Source organism: Pleurodeles waltl, chromosome 12 (assembly GCF_031143425.1).
Source record: "Pleurodeles waltl isolate 20211129_DDA chromosome 12, aPleWal1.hap1.20221129, whole genome shotgun sequence".
In the NCBI taxonomy this organism is placed as follows: domain Eukaryota; kingdom Metazoa; phylum Chordata; class Amphibia; order Caudata; family Salamandridae; genus Pleurodeles; species Pleurodeles waltl.
In genome coordinates this window covers 657,129,268-657,143,337 of record NC_090451.1, presented here as the reverse complement: position 1 = coordinate 657,143,337, position 14,070 = coordinate 657,129,268, and positions in this window count along the sequence as shown.

The window sequence follows — 14,070 nt, the reverse complement described above, 5'->3', positions numbered from 1 at the left end:
AACAAATAGTAAACAATCTCAATCCACATGATAAGGCCTAGTAACTCTGTGATTCCCTACGACCCCAAGATAAGGCTCAAAGCTGCAGACTAGGAGGATCGTGACTCAGGGCTAGGGTCAGCTTTCCCATACTCTGGTCCAGACTAGATGGCACTGAGTGGGTAGATAAATATGGTGCATCCCCATTTGCATGGCTGACGTGCACGCTGCATGGTGTGGGCCGCTTTAGAGCTTAAGGAAAGCTGAGATTAGTGGAGGCTGGTGGCCTGGACTCTTATTAAGTCGACATGTACTTCACAAACTCTGTCCTAGGAATGTCTGTAGGAATCAGTGTGTGCAAATTTGAGTTATGAGAAGTGATTTCTGGGATTGCGAGGTAGAGCTTTGCGCCCAAGTGTGTTGGTGAATATGCTGTGTCCTGTGGGTGTAGGTATGAGGTGGACGTGGCAGGAAGCGGCTGTTGATGCCACAAGTAAGTATTAGTCCATGCCACACCGGGACTAGCATGGATGGGGCAATACAGTTAGCGGAGTGGGATTCAAGGTGAGGACCCAAGGATGGTAACTATCGGTCATCCTTCTTCACCCAAACGAACAAGTTACTTACCTTCGGTAACGCCTTTTCTGGTGGATACACTAGCTACCTGTGGATTCCTCACCTGAAGAATTTTCCCCATGCGCCAGCATCTGACGGAAATTTTTCTTCTAGCTCTGCACGTTGACGATGACGTCACAATTGCCAGACTCCCACACGACGCCGTATGACGTCATCCAGGCAATAAGAGGTCCTCGTCGACGTGCAGACGTCAGTTATCACCATTTTTTACGTGCCTTTGAGGCGAACAGGTGAACATTGACACTACATATTTGACATGAACACAACAATCAAACTTATATACCATAATTTAATTCAACCAATAGGAAACATAACGAGAAGAAATAAACATCCTACTGTATCCAGCCCTACAATACGAAATATATCTATATATTTACATAGAAATTATAAATATATATATATATATGGAAAATGTCACTTACCCAGTGTACATCTGTTCGTGGCATGAGACGCTGCAGATTCACATGCTGTGAACATCCCGCCATCTAGTGTTGGGCTTGGAGTATTACAAGTTGTTTTTCTTCGAAGAAGTCTTTTCGAGTCACGAGATCGAGGGACTCCTCCCCTTTCGGCTCCATTGCGCATGGGCGTAGACTCCATCTTAGGTTGTTTTCCCCGCAGAGGGTAAGGTAGGAGTTGTGTATATAGTAACAGTGCCCATGCAATGGAGTAAGTATGTATGTACATAATGTGATTAAAAGTGATATATTTACAAATGAACAAGTTTAATTTTTTGTCAACTTAAAAGGGCTACAGGCTCCCGGGGAGGTGGGAGGGCGCATGTGAATCTGCAGCGTCTCATGCCACGAACAGATGTACACTGGGTAAGTGACATTTTCCGTTCAATGGCATGTGTAGCTGCAGATACACAGGCTGTGCATAGACTAGTAAGCAGTTCTCTCCCCAAAAGCGGTGGTTCAGCCTGTAGGAGTTGAAGTTGTTTGAAATAATGTTCGTAATACTGCTTGTCCTACTGTGGCTTGTTGTGTTGTTAACACATCCACGCAGTAATGCTTGGTAAATGTATGAGGCGTAGACCATGTGGCTGCCTTACACATTTCAGTCATTGGTATGTTTCCTAGAAAGGCCATGGTGGCACCTTTCTTTCTAGTGGAGTGTGCCCTTGGTGTAATAGGCAGTTTTCTTTTTGCTTTTATAGAACAGGTTTGAATACATTTAACTATCCATCTGGCAATGCCTTGTTTGGATATTGGATTCCCTGTATGAGGTTTTTGGGAGGCAACAAACAATTGTTTTGTTTTACGAATTTGTTTGGTTCTATCAATGTAGTACATTAGTGCCCTTTTGCTGTCTTATGTATGTAATGCTCTCTCAGCTACAGAATCTGGTTCTGGAAAGAACACTGGGAGTTCCACTGTTTGATTTAAGTGGAACGGTGATATGACTTTAGGTAAGAATTTATGCGTAGAACTACTTTATGTTTGTGTATTTGTATAAAGGGTTCTTGTATGGTAAAGGCTTGTATTTCACTTACTCTTCTGAGAGATGTGATAGCTATTAGAAAGGCTACTTTCCATGTTAAGTACTGTATCTCACATGAGTGCATGGGTTCAAATGGTGGACCCATGAGTCGTGTTAATACGATGTTGAGGTTCCACGAAGGAACTGGTGGTGTTCTTGGTGGGATAATCCTTTTCAGACCCTCCATAAATGCTTTTATGACTGGGATTCTGAATAATGAAGTTGAATGCGTAATTTGCAGATAAGCCGAAATGGCTGTTAGGTGTATTTTAATGGATGAGAACGCTAACTTGGATTTTTGTAAGTGTAGTAGATAGCTTATGATGTTTTTTGCAGATGTGTGTAATGGTTGGATTTGATTATTATGGCAGTAATAAACAAACCGTTTCCATTTATTTGCGTAGCAATGTCGTGTAGTAGGTTTTCTAGCCTGTTTGATGACTTCCATACATTCTTGTGTAAGGTCTAGGTGTCCGAATTCTAAGACTTCAGGAGCCAGATCGCTAGATTGAGCGATGCTGGACTCGGGTGTCTGATCTGCTGTTTGTGTTGAGTTAACAGATCTGGTCTGTTTGGTAGTTTGACATGAGGCACTACTGACAGGTCAAGTAATGTTGTGCACCAAGGTTGTCGTGCCCAAGTTGGTGCTATTAGTATTAGTTTGAGTTTGTTTTGACTCAACTTGTTTACCAGATACGGAAGGAGTGGGAGAGGGGGAAAAAGCGTAAGCAAATATCCCTGACCAACTCATCCATAACGCATTGCCTTTGGAGTGAGGCTGTGGGTATCTGGATGCGAAGTTTTGGCATTTTGCGTTTTCTTTTGTTGCGAATAGGTCTATTTGCGGTGTTCCCCACTTTTGGAAGTAAGTTTGCAGTATCTGGGGATGAATTTCCCATTCGTGGCTCTGTTGGTGATCCCGAGAGAGATTGTCGGCTAACTGGTTTTGAATTCCTGGTTTGAATTGCGCTATTAGGCGAATGTGGTTGTGAATCGCCCAATGCCATATTTTTTGAGCTAAGAGACACAATTGTGTCGAGTGTGTCCCTCCTTGTTTGTTCAGCTAATACATTGTTGTCATGTTGCCTGTTTTGACAAGAATATGTTTGTGGGTTATTAGTGGTTGAAATGCTTTCATCGCTAGAAATACTGCTAGTAGTTCTAAGTGATTTATATGAAGTTGTTTCTGTTGAGTGTCCCATTGTCCCTGGATGCTGTGTTGGTTGAGGTGTGCTCCCCACCCTACCATGGAAGCATCTGTTGTGATCACGTATTGGGGCACTGGGTCTTGGAAAGGCCGCCCTTGGTTTAAATTTATAGTATTCCACCATTGAAGCGAGGTGTATGTTTGGCAGTCTATCAACACTAGATCTTGAAGTTGACCCTGTGCTTGTGACCATTGTGATGCTAGGCACTGTTGTAAGGGCCGCATGTGTAATCTTGCGTTTGGGACAATGGCTATGCATGAGGACATCATGCCTAGTAGTTTCATCACTAATTTTACCTGGAACTTTAGGTTTGGGTGCATGGCCTGTATTACTCTTTGGAATGCCTGTACCCTTTGTGGACTTGGAGTGGCAATCCCTTTTTTTGTGTTGATTGTTGCTCCTAAGTACTGTTGTATTTGACACGGTTGTAGGTGTGATTTTTGGTAGTTGAGTGAGAACCCTAGCTTGTGAAGGGTTTCTATAACATATCTTGTGTGTTGAGAACACCGTTCTTGCGTATTGGTTTTGATTAACCAATCGTCCAGATACGGGAACACATGTATTTGCTGTCTTCTGATATGGGCTGCCACTACGGCAAGGCATTTTGTAAAGACTCTTGGCGCTGTTATCCCGAATGGCAACACTTTGAACTGGTAATGTACCCCTTGGATTATAAACCTTAAGTATCTTCTGTGGGAAGGATGTATGGATATATGGAAATACGCATCCTTGAGGTCTAATGTTGTCATGTAGTCTTGTTGTTTGAGCAAGGGGATTACTTCTTGTAGTGTCACCATGTGAAAATGATCTGATTTGATGTAAAGATTTAGTGTTCTGAGATCTAAGATGGGTCTTAAGAGTTTTGTCTTTTTGGGGTATAAGAAAGTACAGGGAGTAAACCCCTGTTCCTTTCTGATGATTGGGTACTAGTTCTATTGCATCTTTTTGTAACAACGCTTGGACTTCCAGCTGTAATAGATCCATGTGTTGTTTGGAAATGTTGTGGGTTTTTGGTGGCACATTTGGTGGAAATTGTAGGAATTCTATGCAGTAACCATGTTGGATAATGGCTAGAACCCACGTGTCTGTTGTTATTTCTTCCCAGTTTTGGTAAAAATAGGTTAACCTCCCCCCCACTGGTGTCATGTGTTGGGGATTTGTGACACTGAAGTCACTGTTTATTTTGAGTGGTCTTGGGACTTTGGAACTTTCCCCTAGTTTTAGGGAAGTGTCCACCTCTGTATTGTCCCCAAAAACTTCCTCTCTGATACTGGCCCTGGTATGTGGGTCTGGCTTGTGAGGTTGAGGGTTCTGTGCTTTGTCCCCGAAACCCCTGTCTAAATGGTGATTTCCGAAATGTGCCTCTGCCCTGTGAGGAGTAGAGCGCACCCATGGCCTTGGCCGTATCCATGTCCTTTTTAAGTTTCTCGATAGCAGTGTCCACCTTCGGCCCAAACAACTGCTGTCCATTAAAAGGCATGTTAAGCACCGCCCGCTGAATTTCGGGCTTGAATCCTGAGGTGCGTAGCCATGCGTGTCTCCGTATGGTGACCGCTGTATTTACAGTCCTTGCAGCTGTATCGGCTGCATCCATTGCCGACCGTATTTGGTTATTAGAGATACTTTGGCCCTCTTCCACCACCTGTTGTGCACGCTTTTGGAACTCTTTGGTTAGATGTTCTATGAAGTGTTGCATTTCGTCTCAATGAGCTCTATCATATCTCGATAGCAAGGCCTGTGAATTGGCAACGCGCCATTGGTTGGCTGCTTGTGCCGCAACCCTTTTCCCTGCTGTGTCGAACTTGCGACTTTCCTTGTCGGGTGGTGGTGCATCTCCCGAGGTGTGTGAGTTGGCCCTTTTGCGAGATGCACCTACTACCACTGAGTCCGGTGTCAATTGCTGCGTGATGTACACAGGGTCTGTTGGGGGAGGTTTGTACTTTTTCTCCACCCTAGGAGTGATGGCCCTGCCTTTCATATGCTCTTGAAATGCTTGCTTTGCATGTTTCAACATCCCTGGTAACATAGGAAGACTCTGGTACTGACTATGTGTGGACGACAGAGTATTAAACAAAAAGTCATCTTCAATTGGTTCTGCGTGCAGGGTGTCATTGTGAAATGCGGCTGCTCTGGACACCACCTGTGTGTAAGCAGTACTGTCTTCAGGTGGTGATGGTCTTGCTGGATAACTGTCGGGAAAGTTGTCTGAAACAGGCACAACATAAAGATCCCATGCATCAGGATCATCTTGGCTCATCCCTGTGTGCGTTGGAGACTGCATCATCGGTGGGGTAGCCATTGGTGATGGTTGTGGTGAGTAATGTGGTGATGGTGGCGGAGTTACTTGTTTTGCCACCTTTGCCTACGGTTGTTTGACTTTTTCTTGGAAAGCAAGTTTCCTTTTCATTCGGATTGGAGGGAGAGTTCTGATTTTCCCTGTTTCCTTTTGAATGTGGAGCCTTCTCTGTGTGTAATCTGGCTTCCCTGCTTCTAGTTCCTGTCCGAATTTGTGTCCTTGCATTTGTGAGGACACGCCTTGTTCCTCAGTGTAGGAACTTGATTTTGGCTCCGAAGCCGGATGTTTCGGTATCGAAACCTTTTCAACCGTCTTTTTCAGCTCCAAAGCCACTTTTTTGTGTTTCGGTGTCCCGATATCTCGGTGCTGAGTCGTCTCGGTGCCGGTATCTCGATGTCGAAATTGTCCTGACCCGGTGTCTCGGGGTCGAATCTTTTCTGTGCCGGTATCTCGACCGGAGTCGGATGACCTCGACACATGTGTGCCCTTTTTCGGTGCCGATGGACGGTCACCGATTTTTTGGGTTAAGCCATAGCCAGCCGGCGGTGGTGCCCCTGGGCTCTGATAATTTTACCATGAGTTTTGGCTGGGACACTTTTACTCACGGTTTTCGGCGTCTCTTCTGTTTCGGCCTCGTCCGAGTCAGCAATGGAGAAGGTTTCTTCTTCCGCCAAATGTTGGTGTCCTGACGGCGCCGACGCCATTTGCAGTCTTCTAGCTCTTCGGTCCCTTAGCGTTTTCCTCGATCGAAAAGCTTGACAGGCCTCACAGGTATCCTCCTTGTGTTCGGGAGACAAACACAAGTTACAGACCAAATGTTGATCTGTGTAAGGATACTTGTTGTGGCATTCGGGGCAGAAGCGGAATGGGGTCCGTTCCATTAGTCTTGTCGAAGCACGTGGTCGGGCCGACCAGGCCCCGCCGGGGAACCGAAAACCCCAAAGGGCTCTTTCAAATTCGGTGTCGATCTGTATTAACTAACCCGATACCGAACGCAAACAATACCGTCAAATTCTTCCGATATCTAACAAATTTTCCGAACCGAAACACGGAGCGTATTGGAACACGTCCAAACCCGATGGCGGAAAGAAAACAATCTAAGATGGAGTCGACGCCCATGCGCAATTAGAGCCGAAAGGGGAGGAGTCCCTCGATCTCGTGACTCGAAAAGTCTTCTTCGAAGAAAAACAACTTGTAACACTCCGAGCCCAACACTAGATGGCGGGATGTGCACAGCATGTGTATCTGCAGCTACACATGCCATCGAACATATATATATATAAACATAGGTAAATCATTGCATCAGTATATACATATCAACAACATACAGATGCTCACCCAAGGATATCTTGGTAAGACCAACCAGGCAACGGGGAGGCAGGTGGGACCGTGAGGGCTCCACAGGTAGCTAGTGTATCCACCAGAAAAGGCGTTACCGAAGGTAAGTAACTTGTTCTTCTGATGGATACAAATACCTGTGGATTCCTCACCTAAAGAATAGAGTCCCAATGCAGCACCACACTCAGTGGTGGGTGCCTGAATGGTCAAACCAAGAAATCCTGCAGCACTGACCGTGCAAAATGGCCAAATGACTTCAGAATCCAAACAATAATGTTCAGCAAATGTGTGGAGAGATGCCCAAGTTGCAGCCTTGCAGATGTCAATCACAGGAACACCTCTAGCTAAGGCCGAGGAGGCCGCCTTAGCACTGGTGGAATGGGCTCTTCACCCCACAGGAGGTTCCTTCTTTGCTACAGAATAACACAATTTGATGCAAAGAACGACCCACCTGGAAAGCGTTCTCTTGCGGACAGCTTTGCCTTTCCTCTTCCCCACGTAACCGACGAAGAGCTGATCGTCCTGTCTGAACTCTCTCGTCCAGTCGACGAAGAAGCTCAATGCTCTTCTTGGGTCAAGTCGGTGTAGCCTCTCTTCCTCCTTTGATGGATGAGGTGGAGGATAGAAGGAAGAAAGTGTGATGGACTGTCCTAAATGAAAGGGTTACCAACCTTCGGTAAGAAAGCCGCCTTGGTCCTTAACACCACCTTGTCCCTAAAAAAGGAAGTATATGGGGGTTCCACACTAAGAGCCTGGAGCTCACTCACCCTCCTAGCGGATGTAATGGCAACTAGAAAAACAGTTTTTAAAACTAAAAACCTCAAGGGACATGAATGCATCGGTTCAAACGGTGAACCTATCAGAAAAGCTAACACGAAGTTCAAATCCCACTGCGGCATAACGAATGGAGTGGGCGGAAACTTGTTAATGAAATCCCTAATGAACCTCAAAACTATTGGGGACTTAAACAAGGAGGGTTGGTCTGGAAGGCACAGAAAGGCTGACAGTGCGGACAAATACCCCTTAACAGTCGCAACTGCACAACCCCTCTGCGCTAAGGATAACACAAATGACAAAATGTCAGATAAGCGGGCACGCAAGGGATCAATTTGATTCTCTCCACGCCAAGTCATAAATCTAGTCCACCTGCTTGCATACATAGATTTGGTGGAGTGTCGCCTGGCCGATAATATAATGTCCACCACCTCAGGTGGGAGAGAAAAAATACTCAGATTGCCCCATTCAATCTCCAGGCATGTAGGTGCAGGCTCTGGAGGTGGGGGTGTAGAACCTGCCCCTGCGACTGCGAGAGGAGGTCTGCTCTGTGAGGGAGACGGAGCAGAGGGCACAGAGAGAGTTGGAGAAGGGCTGAATACCACACCCTTCTTGGCCAATCCGGAGTTATTAAGACGACTTGGCCCGGTCTTGGCGAATCTTCCTCAGGACCCGAGGAATCAAGGGTATGGGGGGAAACGCGTAAAGCAACTGACCTTTCCAGGACATCTGAAAAGCGTCCCTCAAAGCTCCTTGCACCGGATACTGGAAGCTGCAGAACGACGGGCAGTGCGCGTTCTCCCGAGTGGCAAATATGTCTATCTGTGGATATCCCCAACCTGGAAGATGTAAAGGGCCAGATCTGGATGAAGATGCCACTCATGATCGGTCGAGATACGTCGACTGAGACCGTCCGCACGCACGTTCAGAACTCCGGCAAAATGATTTGTTACCAAATCGGATGGTGCTGAACCCAGGACCAGAGCTGCAGAGCTTCTCTGCAGAGAAGATACAACCCCACTCCTCCCTGCTTGTTTATATACCACATTGCTGTAGTGTTGTCCGTCTGGACCTGAACCGACTGACTGCGAAGGGAAGGGAGGAAGGCCTTGAGAGCCAGACATATCACCCGCAGTTCCAACAGACTGATGTGAAACCTCTGTTCCACTGGAGACCAACAATCTTTGACCTCCAGGTCCCCCCAATGAGCTCCCCACCCTAGAGTGGAGGCATCCGTTACAACAGTGGCCACCGGAGGAGGCAGCGAGAACGGCCTTCCTTGCGACAGGTTGCCGACCGCAGCCCACCACTGAAGATCCGCTGCAGCGTCTCTGGAGATCCTTATCGAGTCCTTGAGATCTCCTTTGTGTTGAAACCACTGCCTGCGGACGCAACACTGAAGAGCCCTCATGTGCCAGCATGCATGAGTGACCAGCAGAATGCAAGAAGCGAACAGACCGAGAAGACGAAGGACCTCGAGGACTGGAGCGACCGCTCCATTCTGAAACATTGGAATCAACGCCTGAATATCCTGAATCCACTGCGGCGGAGGAAAGGCCCGATTCGATGTTGTGTCCAGTACTGCCCCTATGAACAGGAGGCATTGAGAGGGCTCCAGGTGAGATTTGGGCACGTTCACCGAAAAGCCCAGATCGAACAACAACTGGGTTGTTGACTGCAGGTGACGCCGCAGGAGCTCCGGAGACTTGGCTTTGATTAACCAATCGTCCAGATAAGGGAATACTGCTATCCCCCTCCTTCTGAGCTCTGCTGCAACCACCGCCATCACCTTCGTGAAAACTCGAGGTGCCGAAGTAAGACCAAACGGAAGGACCGCAAACTGATAGTGTTGCGACCCCCCACAAACCGGAGATACTTCCTGTGCGACTTGAAGATCGGGATATGAAAGCAAGCATCCTGCAAGTCGACAGACACCATCCAATCCCCTTTGTTCAACGCCAAAAGAACCTGTGCTAGGGTCAGCATTTTGAACTTTTCCTGCTTGAGGAACCAATTTAAAATCCTAAGGTCCAGGATTGGCCTTAACCGACCATCCTTTTTGGGGATCAGGAAATATCTTGAATAACAGCCCTGACCCCTCTCCTGCTCTGGAACCAACTCTACTGCACCTTTCAACAAAAGGACTAGAACTTCCTGTTGTAGTAAAAGAAGATGGTCTTCCAAACAGAAGGATGGGCGGGGAGGGATGGGAGGGGGAAATTCCCGAAAGGGAAGAGTATAACCTTTCCCCACAATATCGGTGACCCAGGAGTCCGATGTTATTGATTCCCACATGTGGAGAAACTGTGACAGTCTCCCCCCTACAGGAGATGTATGCAAAGGGAGTGATGGAGGACTAAGGCTGCTTTCCCTGCTGCACCCCTCTGGAGGAAGAGGCAGAGTGCTGCTGGGTGGCCCCTCTGGTACGAACCCTACCCCTTCCCCTAAATGATCTATAGGGGTGAGCAGTAGTAGGTTGCTGTCCTGCTGCCTGGAATCTCCCCCGAAAGGAAGAGCCACACCCAAACCCCCTAAACAACCTAAACGATCTCAAGGGAGTAGAGGCGGAAGCTTGCAAGCCCAAGGATCTTGCCGTGGCTCTACTCTCTTTGAACCGCTCGAAGGCAGTCAGCTTTTGTCCCAAACAGTTTATCCCCATCAAAGGGCAGATCGAGTAGGGTTGACTGCACATCGGGAGAGAATCCTGAAGACCAAAGCCAGGCATGCCATCTTGTAGCTATGGACGTGCCCATAGCCCTGGCCACTGAGTCCGATGTGTCAAGCCCAGATTGGATAACCTGGGTCGCAGCTGCCTGAGCGTCCGCCAAAAGGTAAGAATCCAGAGTGTGTCTTGGCCTCGTCCATCAGAGCATAGATGTACCTGCCCAGGATACAGGTAGCATTTGTTGACTTAAGGGCCATGCTGCATGAAGAGAACGCCTTTTTAGCAGATTGGTCCATTCTCTTAGATTCCCTGTCCAAAGGAACCCCTGGAAAAGATCCAGGAGCAGTGCGGGAGGAGCTTGAAGCCTGCACCACCAAACTCTCTGGAGTCGGATGTCTGGCCAAGAATGCTGGATCTCCAGGAGCCACCCGATACCTCCTCGCAACAGACCTATTTACTGCTGTCAAAGTCACAGGCTTCTTCCACACCTCCATTATCGGGTCTATGAGTGCCTCATTAAAAGGAAGAAGCGGCTCTGCCACTGCTGAAGAACGGTGCAACATCTCAGTAAGAATGTTAGTCTTTATGTCAGCAGCTGGAAGAGGAAGGTCAAGAAAATCCGCCGCCTTCCTGACCACCGAATGGAAAGAGGCAGCCTCTTCAGTGTACTCCCCTGGAGATGCCAAGTCCCACTCCGGGGAAGTGTCCAAACCACTGGCAGTGTCCAAGCCCTGCAGGTCTCCCAGGGGCTCTACAATCTCACCCTCTTCCAAGAGCTGCTTCTAATACTCCTGCTCCTCAAGCAGCCTCAGAGCCAATCTCTTGGAGCGGAGCCTGGCCTCTTGCCTTGGCGTCGATAAGGCGTCTGCCGACGCCGAAGACCTCGGACGGTGACGACCCTCTGATTCATCCGACGCCTGATTCATCCGACGCTGGATCCATCGGCGCCGTAGGCTTCTTCAACGTCGATGGAAGTTGCGGCAAACTCATCGGCGCCGGGACAGCAGATGTCATCGGCGTCACAGGCCTTCAAGTCGACGCCTTTGGTACCGGCGCCGAACCAGCACTTTCCATAGGAAGGAAAGGCATGAAGGGCGTCGGCCTGTACAGAGCCGGAACACCCATGTCATACGCCAAAGGACCCAAAGGTCCTGAGTGACCACCACCCGGAGCCATGGTGGCGAAGATGTTAAACATCGCATTAAGAAATGCGGCAGGGTCTGTGCCTGGTGCCAGATATCCCTGCGGAGCCGGTGCCGGCGTTGGTTCAGGCATCTCGGTCTGCACCGGTGAGACTGCTGAATCCTGATGAGGATCGACTTCAAATACAGACAGCGGAGACGTCGGAGAAGTAGGAGTCGTCCGAGGCGGAGGTGTTACAGTCAGACTAACTTCCCATGTCGTTCAGCGTCGAGCTGACGGCGACCTCAAGCGGGACTGGTCTTTACTTGATCGACGTCGTGAATCATGCCGGCGCCGGGAGTCTCAATGACACCTGTGCAATTTCGAAGACTTGGAAGAAGACCTACAATGGTGATGTCTCTCCTTCGATTTTGCCAAGAATAACTTGGCCTCCGCTCCTTGGCATGAACCGAACGATTCGACCTCATGGTCAGAGCTCAGACACCACAAACAATTTTCGTGTGGGTCTGTGACCGACATTCGGCCACCACACTCCCTACAGGGTTTAAAACCCGACTTTCGTGGCTGAGACATTGCAACACACGAAGTGAAACAGTAGCTCCCTGGTAGCCTTGAAGAAAAAAACGTTACTCGAAGGCACGGAAAAAAGGGAACTGATGTCTGCATGTCGACGAGGACCTCTTATTGCCTGGATGACTTCATACAGCGTCGCGTGGGAGATGGGCAATTGTGACATCATCGTCGACATGCAGAGCTAGAAGAAAAATTTCCGTCAGATGCTGGCGCATGGGGAAAATTTTTTAGGTGAGGAATCCACAGGTAGTTGTATCCTCAGAAATTAACCAAAATGCAGACTTTGGCACAGCAAAGCTGTTGCCCTCCTTCCAAAGCTTTCCTCAAACTGATACTTTGTAGCTCATATAGGCATCTTCTGCGGAAGGTGACAGAAATGTAGGTCAGTCTATGGATGGTAATCTACACTTTTAGTGGTCTTTGTACGCATACTAGGTGTCCAGTGGCAGTTGCGGACCTGTTTGTTATTTCTCATTGAGAATAAGAATGCCATTCCTCTGTCCTCTTGGTTGCAAGGGGAGACGATCAATGATGCAGTTGTGGTGAGATAGTATCAGAAATTGCATTTTTTGTTCACAGTACAGTGGTCTTGAAAAAGTGACTGAACTTCTTGGGTGCAAATACTAAAACACATAGAATTCTAGCATCAGACTGTGCATCCCGGGCTAGCCCCAAGACGTGAAAGGTAGGTATTGCACACAGCAATAACAGCTGCTATAATCCAACAGGTCCATGTCATTGGGAACAGAATGCAAACATGGACCACTGTTCTCACAGCACACTGATTTTTAAAACCTCATTCCACAGTTACCACTATTGCACCCAGGGCTGAAGAGTTTTCACAAAAGCCAAACCCCCCAACAGATTCTGCCAGTCATAGAATGCACAACTGAGCAAGGTGCAAAAACTTGTGAAGGACAGCAGGTGCATAGTTCTCCATAGTCCTACAGATGGGAAAAGAGCTGCCACAGCTCGATCCTAACTTGGTTCTCTTGTTTTCTGGGGCTGACTACTCCTGCCTCCCCTGGAGACTGCAGCCTTTACTCCATTGCACAGGCTGTCTGGTGATAGGACTGTGGAGGAGTCCTTAACTCACAGCTCTTAACTTGTCTAAGATGCAAAGGTCCTTTACGTTCCAACCACTATTGTGTCACTCTGGATTGTAGTGCCCGGATTCGGCCCTTAGGTATATTTTGCTGCTTCTTATTCCACGCTCCTGTTTTTACTGGCTATGGTATTGCTCTAGATACATAATGCACCCTTCCTCCGGTACTCGCTCTTCAACGTCCTGTTCTATCTTTTTGTCATGATCGGAGATGCTGGTCAACTCATGCCTACTGTGGTGGGACGGTTGGGTCAATAGAGCCTGTGTTACATTGACTCTTTGTCCCAGGCAAAGGGAGCTGCAGTTGGATCCCACATATGCCTGTTGTTCAGGGCTAATGTAGTGACCTCTTGCTCCTTGTGGGACCAGGAGGTTCAATATTGATCCAAATCAATACATTCTCAAGTCAGATTACCTTGCCAGGAGCTCAACATAGCTCCGGTGCTATCCAGTAGGTGGAGCGTCTATAATACTGCCACCACATTAGTGACAGAACAAACGTGGGTAACGGCAGTCTTTTTCCCCAAGAGGAAGTCTTCACCACAGAGGATTCAGCAGAGAGTAATGGTGCTCTGTTTTTGGAGTTCCAGCCTTTTTTGCAAGATGGTCAAATCTATGTTGCACAAAGAGAGTTGACAATGCAGTACCGGTTAATCTGAAAACGTACTCTCCTTTATAAGATTTGTCAATTTCTTTGTGCATAAAAGGGTATCTTCTCTTGATCAAAGGTATGTATAAAAAAAAAAAACGTGTTGTTCCAAATCTGGAATAACGCCCCCTTGTCGCACTACAAATGTGTCCCAAAAAGGGATTTTGTACTGGGGTTAATTGATTGGTCTCCAATGAAGCACTCCAGTCAAATCTACAATAA